Source organism: Ornithorhynchus anatinus, chromosome 4 (genome assembly GCF_004115215.2).
Source record: "Ornithorhynchus anatinus isolate Pmale09 chromosome 4, mOrnAna1.pri.v4, whole genome shotgun sequence".
NCBI classification, from domain to species: Eukaryota; Metazoa; Chordata; class Mammalia; order Monotremata; family Ornithorhynchidae; genus Ornithorhynchus; species Ornithorhynchus anatinus.
Window position 1 is genome coordinate 71,449,023 of NC_041731.1, and position 8,799 is coordinate 71,457,821.

The following is an 8,799-nucleotide window of genomic DNA, read 5'->3' on the forward strand; positions in this document are numbered from 1 at the left end:
AGAGAGAAGGGAGGAGAGGTAGGAAGATGGCAAGGTGATGGAGAGCCTTGAAGCCTAGAGTGAGGAGTTTTTGTTTGGAGCGGAGGTTGATAGGCAACCACTGGAGTTGTTTAAGAAGGGGAGTGACATGCCCAGATCGTTTCTGCAGGAAGATGAGCCGGGCAGCGGAGTGAAGAATAGACTGGAGCGGGGCGAGAGAGGAGGAAGGGAGGTCAGAGAGAAGGCTGACACAGTAGTCTAGCCGGGATATAACGACAGCCCGTAACAGTAAGGTAGCCGTTTGGGTGGAGAGGAAAGGGCGGATCTTGGCGATATTGTAGAGGTGAAACCGGCACATCTTGGTAACGGAAAGGATGCGTGGGGTGAACGAGAGAGACGAGTCAAGGATGACACCGAGATTGCGGGCCTGAGAGACGGGAAGGATGGTCGTGCCATCCACGGTGATAGAGAAGTCTGGGAGAGGACCAGGTTTGGGAGGGAAGATGAGGAGCTCAGTCTTGCTCATGTTGAGTTTTAGGTGGCGGGCTGACATCCAGGTGGAGACGTCCTGGAGGCGGGAGGAGATGCGAGCCCGAAGGGAGGGGGAGAGGACAGGGGCGGAGATGTAGATCTGCGTGTCATCTGCGTAGATATGGTAGTCAGAGCCGTGAGAGCGAATGAGTTCACCGAGGGAGTGAGTGTAAATGGAGAACAGAAGAGGGCCAAGAACTGACCCTTGAGGAACTCCAACAGTTAAAGGATGGGAGGGGGAGGAGCCTCCCGCAAAGGAGAAGGTCATCATCAAGGTTCTTCTCTGAAACAGATTTCTTTAATGATGTATTGTACTCTCCCAAGCATTTAATACTTTATGCAGAGCACTGTAAGTGTTCAATACATTTGAATGAATGAATGCTTAAAAAATTACACCACTGGGGCCAGCAGCCTCTGGGGGCAAGTCACCTTTCATCTGAATCCCTGAGGATTGCGAGGTGCCTGCTGATAAATTAGCAGCAGAATATGTCCATCATTCATTTGTTCATTTATATTTATTGAGTGCTTATTGTGCGCAGAGCACTGTATTAAGTGCTTGGGAGAGTACAATATAACAATTAACAGACACATTCCCTGCCCACAATGAGCTTAAAGTCTAGAAGAGAGTCAGATGATAGAAATAAATTACAGATATGTACATAAATGCTGTGGGGCTGGTATGAGGGTATGAATAATGGGAGCAAGTCAGGGTGATGAAGAGGGAATAAGAGAAGAGGAAAGGAGGACTTAATCAGGTAAGGCCTCTTGGAGGAAATATGTCTTCAGTAAGGCTTTGAAAGGGGAAGAGTAATTGCCTGTTGGATTTATGGAGGGAGGGTGTTGCAGGCCAGAGGCAGGATGTGGGCACAGTATTGGCAGCAAGAGAGATGAGATCAAGCTAGAGTGAGGTTATTAATAAAAATAATAGTATTCATTAAGTGCTTCCTAAGTGTGCCAGGCACTGTACTAATCGTGGATAGAAGCAAATCGGGCTTGGACAGCCCCTAATTTGCATTTGAGGTTAACATTTGAGGAGTGAAGTGTGAATGCTGGGTTGTAGTAGGAGAGTAGCCAGTTGAGGTAAGAGAAGGCAGGGTGATTGAGTACTTTAATACCAATGGTGAGTTTTTGTCTGATGTCAAGATGAATGGGCAACCACTGGATAACTATAATAATTGTTGTATTTGTTAGGTATTTACTATGTACCAGGCACTGTTCTAAGCGCTGAGGTAGATACAAAGTAATCTGGTTGAACACAATCCCATGGGCTCATAGTCTTAATCCCCATTTTACAGATGAGGAAACTGAGGCACAGAGAAGTGACATGACTTGCCCAAATTCACACAGAAGACATGTGGCAGAGCTGGGATTAGTACCCACATCCTCTGTCTCCCAGACCCATGCTCTTTCCAATAGGCCACTGGAGTTTCTTGAAGAGCAGGGAAACATGTCCTGAACATTTCTGTAGAAAAATGATCCAGGTAGCAGAGTGAAGTATGGACTGGAGTAGGGAGATACAGAAGGCTGGGAGGTCAGCAAGGAGGTCAATACAGTAATCAAGGCAGGGTTGGATAAGTGATTGCATTAACATGGTAGCAGTTTGGATGGAGAGGAAAGGGCAGATATTAATGATGTTGTGAAGTTAGAACCCACAGGATTTAGTGATGAATTGAGTATGTGGGTTAAATGATATAGGGGAGTCAAGGATAATGCCAAGGTCACAGGCTTGAGATAGGAAGGATGGTGGTGCCATCTACAGTGATAGGGAAGACAGGATTTTGGTGGGAAGAGGAGTTCTGTTTTGGACATGTTAAGTTTGAGGTGATGGGAGGACATTCAAGTAGAGATGTCATGAAGGCAGAAGGAAATACAAGACTGCAGATTCATTCCTTTGGATTTATTGAGCACTTACTGTGCACAGAGTACTGTACTAAGTGCTTGGAAAGTACAATTCAGTAATAGAGACAATCCCTGCCCACAATGGGCTTACAGTATAGAAGTAAGGAGACAGACATTAGAACAAGTAAACAAGCATCAATAGCACCAATATAAAAATATAATTTATTTATAAATTTATATATTAAATGGGGGCGTCAGAGGGGACAGAGGGTTTGAGGAGGTAATTAAATATCTGAAACAACTGATGAGGACAATGGGCATGGGTGGATGTAGAAATAATGTTGCCAGGCTGAGGGAAGGTCAGAGGTAAAGGCAAACAAGAACTTGAAGTGGAAGAAGTAGGACTCGTATCTGGATTTTTGCCAGCACTGCTCTACAGCTCCTCTAGAGGAACCAATGAAGTAGACTTTGGAGGTGATCCAAGACTCTAGGTTAGTGGTATGAGATTGGTGAAGGGTTAAAGGAGCGAATGAGTTTAGTTCAGTAGAGAGGGTGGTTGTCAAGTTGGTCATCTCAGGAAGATCATTTGAATATGAAGACTAAATGGGGCATGACAACTTGAGTAAATGCAACCCTTGCTCATTCCCTTCTCCTCATCTCTGGAACTCCCTTTCCAGTCAAATCTGCTAGGCCATAACCCTCCCCCAGTGTCAAACCCCTTTTTAAGTCACATCTGCTCCAGGAAGCATTCCCCAGTTAATATTTCTTCTCCCTGTGTCATAGCCTTCCAACTACCACCTCAAAACTTCACTACCAATCAGGTACTTAGGCACTGAAACTCTACCTGTTGCCAGTATTTACACATATGCACATATTCTCTATGTATCAAATTGTGTACTCTGCTTTTAAGTTATTATTCACCTATGTATCTGCTTTTCCTTTGCTTCTATTTCCAAATTGATTAATGTCTGGTTCTACACCCTTCCACAAGCTCCCCAGATTGTAGCTCCATGAGGGTAGGATTCCTGTCTATTGCACTCCCTCAAGCACTCAGAATAGTGTTCTGCATACAGTAGATGCTCAATAAATATTAGTTGTTTGGTTGAATTACTTGAACTATGGAATAATTTGTCCAAAATGGATGTTTCTAATGAAAAGCAACAAAAACCAACAAACTAACAAACAGAAAACCTTTCACCTGAAATATCTGCCTAATTGAGACCAGAATGAAATTTCTGAGCTCAGAGTGTCTGGGAAATGAATTAGCATGGATCCATCCTATGGCAAGTTTCATTAAAACATAGACTTTTAGATTTCCCAAGGATGCCCCTCTTCTGATTAAGTTAGTAAATATCTTTTCTGCAAGCCTTTTTTTTAATGGTCAGGATGCCCGAATGATTTCTTCATTTATTCTTGTTAAAGATAGACTTCAAAACCATTGCTTCAAGCAATTTAGAGTAATTATTCAAATCACATCCTTCCTCATTAATTAGAGGGTCTAATTTTCTCCTAGAATCTCATTTTATTTGACATATTCTCCCTAACCTTTTCTCCCCACTAGCAGAGAGCTATTATTGTTTCTAGTTGTACCAGTCCCTACCCTGGGTCATATTATGCTGAATACCATACTTGGAAGAGTGCTTCTTGAATAGATTTCAATTTAAACTCTTCAGCCTGTGTAGCTGTAGGTGAATTCTCACTCATATTTATATGTACATCCAATTCTTGAGCTCCAAGGAAGCTGAATCCATCTATACAGTCAGAAAGTATGCAAAGTACATAGCTTTATTGGTCCTTGAATAAGTCCAGACATAACTATGATTTCCTTTTTTTTTTTGCTTCCCCCTGTTGGGTTAAAATATGTCTCAGGCTATCTTAATCAGTTTTTTTTTCAGTCCTGTGGAAGGCCTGACCTCAATTTGAACTTAACCCTAAACACACTGAGAAAAATGAAACAAAGCTCAGTAAAGGCTGAATTAATGCCTGCTTTATTTCAAATCCCAAATAGGAGTCATAGTTATATTTCCATAGAGAGAAAGTGTGAAAGTGTGGCATAGACAGAGGGAAAGGGAGGGAGGAAAAGAGAGAGAGAATCAGATAGAGACCAAGAGAGACAAAGAGATAGATAAAAGAGAGGAGACAAGCAGTTTGACTTCCAGGCACATACTCTATCTAATAAGTTAGACAACTCAGATTCTAATGCTTGCTTCACCACTTCTCTGTGCTTCATTTTCTTCATCAGTAAGAATGTGATCCTATTTGGAATGTGAACCCTGTTTGGGACAGGGACCTTGTCTGACCTGATAGGCTTCTATCTAGACCAATGCATAGTATAGTGTTTGTCACATAGTAAGCACTTAAAAATACCATAGTTAGTAATATTATTAGAGTGCGAAAGGGAGTGCGAGGAGAGGAGACAGATAAGTAAGAGCATTGACTAATAGAAACTCTTCCCTTTTAAAGGGCTGAGTGAACTGCTTATTTGGACTAGCTTTACAGTCTGCCTTGTTTTAGCGAGACAGTGTTGCTGCTTCCCTAATTTGCAGCCCATCCTCATCAGGTGAATAGATTCCCTATCTTCATCCTCTTGTTGTTTAGAGCAGCTGCAAAAGATGATAAATGGGTAGGTCAATATCATTCACAAGGCAAGGCCCAGACTATTTATCCCTCACAAAAATTCTTTGTCATCTCTCATCACTCTCTAATATATTTCAAGAACAGCACTCCTTTTCAATTTGGACTCATTCTACTGTTGACACTGCAAGCTCAAGCTCTTTCTTGCGATTTGCTTTCTTTATATTCCATCGTGAGCAAAACCTGTGGGGTTGTCTCCCACAGTTAATCTCACCACATTGACAGAATCACCTCAATTCATAGTTCATCTTTCACTGCACTCAAAAAAAATATCATGTATCCTCAGGGACATGGCCAAGGTAGTGCTCCCATGCCTCCCTTTATGATCAAGAAAAAAAAAGTTTTAGTAAGGAATGGAAAATGTACAAATAAAGAGGACTCATCGGCAACAGCCCAGGGAATTTCAGCAGAGACTAAGCTCCATATTAATGCAGATGCACTGTTCTTTCTTACTGTCTCCTTATTAACTAAGATATTTAAAGTTAAAATAACAGATGTTAGAAGCAGCTAGATGGTGATTTAAAAACACAGGAACATTGTCTGATGGGTTTTCAGTGGTTACCAACTAACAGCTCTTGTCAGCAGCATAGTCATCATCATTAATGATCACTTATGAGCACCACTGTATACATGGTGCTGCCCAAGGCACTAAAAGCAAAGAAATATATTTCTCATCATATCAGCTACCTTCCCCGGAATCATACCTTTGACACATAAACAAAAGCTCCATATGTCACAATTTCAGAAAATTTCCTAAGCCATTTACTCAGGGAAATATTTCATACTTTTCTACTCAAATATGCAAAAACATCTAATAGCAGAAATTATTTTTTCAGAGCTTACAACTTTTTGAATCAAGAAAGCTAGAAAAGAAGTTGGTTATAAAGCACTTGGGGAATGTCTCTGTGTCTATAGCAACATACAAACAACTGCTCTATAATCAGGTAATTGTAAAAAGGTTGAATGGAGCCAATGTCTTAGTGACACGATGAAGCAAAACCCTAATGATGTACTTTAGCAGTGAAACAATGGGAGATCTCCACAGAAGGTAGATGAGCCAATCACTCAGGAATCAGAAATGAGGTTACCAATGTAGAGCAGAGGCTTTGGAAATAGCGTGACATCAGGAAGGAGAAGAAAAACACCATGAGGCTTGGTGAGTAATTCAATCAACAAAGGCAATCCTTATATAGACCTACTGTAGAAGGTATTTTCAATCCCAAACTGCCCTCTGTCGTATCCTAAACCTAACCTTCCTTTTTTATGGCATTTTTGAAGCCCTTACAAAGGGCCAGGCACTATACTAAACATTGAGGTATTTTCAAGCTAATCAGTTTGGTCACAGTCCATGTCCCAGTGATAAAATTTCAGCATCTGTAGCATCTTAGTGGGGAACCCTGACTTTCCCATCACTGTGGACGGCACTACCATCCTTTCTGTCTCACAAGCGCACAACCTCGGTGTCAACCTTGACTCCACACTGTCATTCACCCCACACATCCAATCCGTCACCAAAACCCGCCAGTCTCACCTTCACAACATCACCAAGATCCACCCTTTCCTCTCAATCCAAACTGCTCCCTTGCTGATACAAGTGCTCATAATATCCTGACTGGATTATTGCATCAGCTTCCTCTCTGATCTCCCATCCTCCTGTTTCTCCCTGCTTCAGTCTATACTTCACTCTGCTGCTTGGATTATCTTTCTACCAAAATGCTCTGGGCATGCCACTCGCCTCCTCAAAAACCTCCAGTGGTTGCCTAACAACTTTTGCATGAAGCAAAAACTCCTCATTCTGATTTCAAAGCTCTCCATCCCCTTGCCCCCTCCTACCTCACCCTTCTCTCCTTCTACAGCCCACCCCGCACACTCCGCTCCTCTGCCGCCTCTCACCTCGTCATGGGGCCTTGTTCTCACCTGTCCCACCATTGACCCCTGGCCCACGTCCTACCACTGACCTGAAATAGCCTCCCTCCTCACATCTGCCAAACTAATTCCCTTCCCCTCTCCAAAGCCCTACTGCAAGCTCACCCTCTCCAGGAGGCCTTCCCAGACTGAGCCCTCCCTTTCCCTCTGCCCCTCGTCCCCTTCCCATTTCCCGTACTCCCTCCCTCTTCTCTACCCCATTTTCCCCTCCCCACAGCACTTGTGTATATTTGTACATATTATTCTATTTAATGATGTGTGTATATCTATGATTGTATTTATTTTGATGCTATTGATGCTTGTCTATTTGTTTTGTTGTCTGTCTCCTCCTCCTAGACTGTGAGCCCACTGTTGGGTAGGAATTGTCTCTGTTGCCAAATTGTACTTTCCAAGCGCTTAGTACTCTGCATACAGTAAATGCTCAATAAATATGACTGAATGAATGAATGAAGTGTTGAGGAACACACTCATAGTCTACCCATTTCCAGGACTATGAACAGTAGGCCAAACAGAGGCAAAGGGATGGAGCAAGGCATATACCTCCCCTGTACATATAAATGCATATATACATATATATGTTCATGTACAGATACAAAATATGACATTTTTGAAACCCTCACTTTATGCCACGTGCTGTACTCAGCACTGGGGTATATTCAAGCTAATCAGGCTGGTCACATTCCATGTCCCAGGTGAGGTAACTGAGGCACAGAGAAGTGAAGTGACTTACTCAAGGTCACACAAGAGATAAGTGGTGGAGCTGAGATTAGAACTCAGGTCCTTCTGACTCCCAGGCCTGCGCACTATCCAGTAGGCCATGCTACTTTCCATTGGCACTATTTGCATTAGATATCAAAGATAAGCTTGTTTTATTTCATACATTGCTTGGGTGCTGTCTTCTCCAAAATACTCATATAAAATAAAATGTCCAAAACCCAGGAAATAAAAAAATACAAAGAATGAGTAATCTAAGGAAATCACTAAAAGCTTTTTTGTCATATAACATTCTGAGAACAACCAGGGCTTGAGGGCAGACTAGATTTTTGTCATTATAATAATGACAAAATTCTATTCACTTTGGGGTGGAGGGTGAATGACAGATGCAAGGGGATAGAAATTCCATCTCATACAAAATGAAGCCAATGTTTGCTGTTCACTTCTCTTTCTTTCTCTTTAAGTTGAATATTTCTATTATTTCATGGGGACATAAAGCATTTTCAAATTATCCATAGTACTTAATACAACATTATCCCATTCCGTTCGTCTACTTTCAATTTTATCCAAAAGTCAGGAGAAAGTTGTGCTTTTAGCACTTCAGGATCACATCTTTGATGATCATACTATCTCCTTCCCTGTGCCAAACAGAAGCCAGCAACCTTGGGTCATCAGGGATTGTTTCCAATTCCTATCTGTTTATTCTTCCCCAGCCCTTAGTAGAGTGCTGTGCACACAGTTACCACTTAACAAATACTATTTCCTCTCTCATTCAATCTTCTATGAAATCTTGCATGTTCTTTATACTACATCTCCCAAATCCTGTCTTCCTTCTCTACTCAAAATGTTACCCTCCTGATGCAAGCTCTGGTCCTATTGTGGCTAAAATCTTGTACTCGCCACCTAACTGGTCTTTCTGCCTCCAGCTACTTCTCACCTTCAATCTATACTACACATTGCTGTCTGGATCATCAATCAACAGTATTTACTGAGCACTTACCATGTACAGAGAACTGTACTAAGTGCTTGGGAGAGAACAATATAGCTGGATTGGTAGAAATGTTCCCTGACCATAATGAGTTTACATGCTAGAGACAGATATTAGTGTAAATAAATTATAGATATATACATATGATCATATTCTTGAAGTATTTCTTGGCTCACAACTCCCCTCTC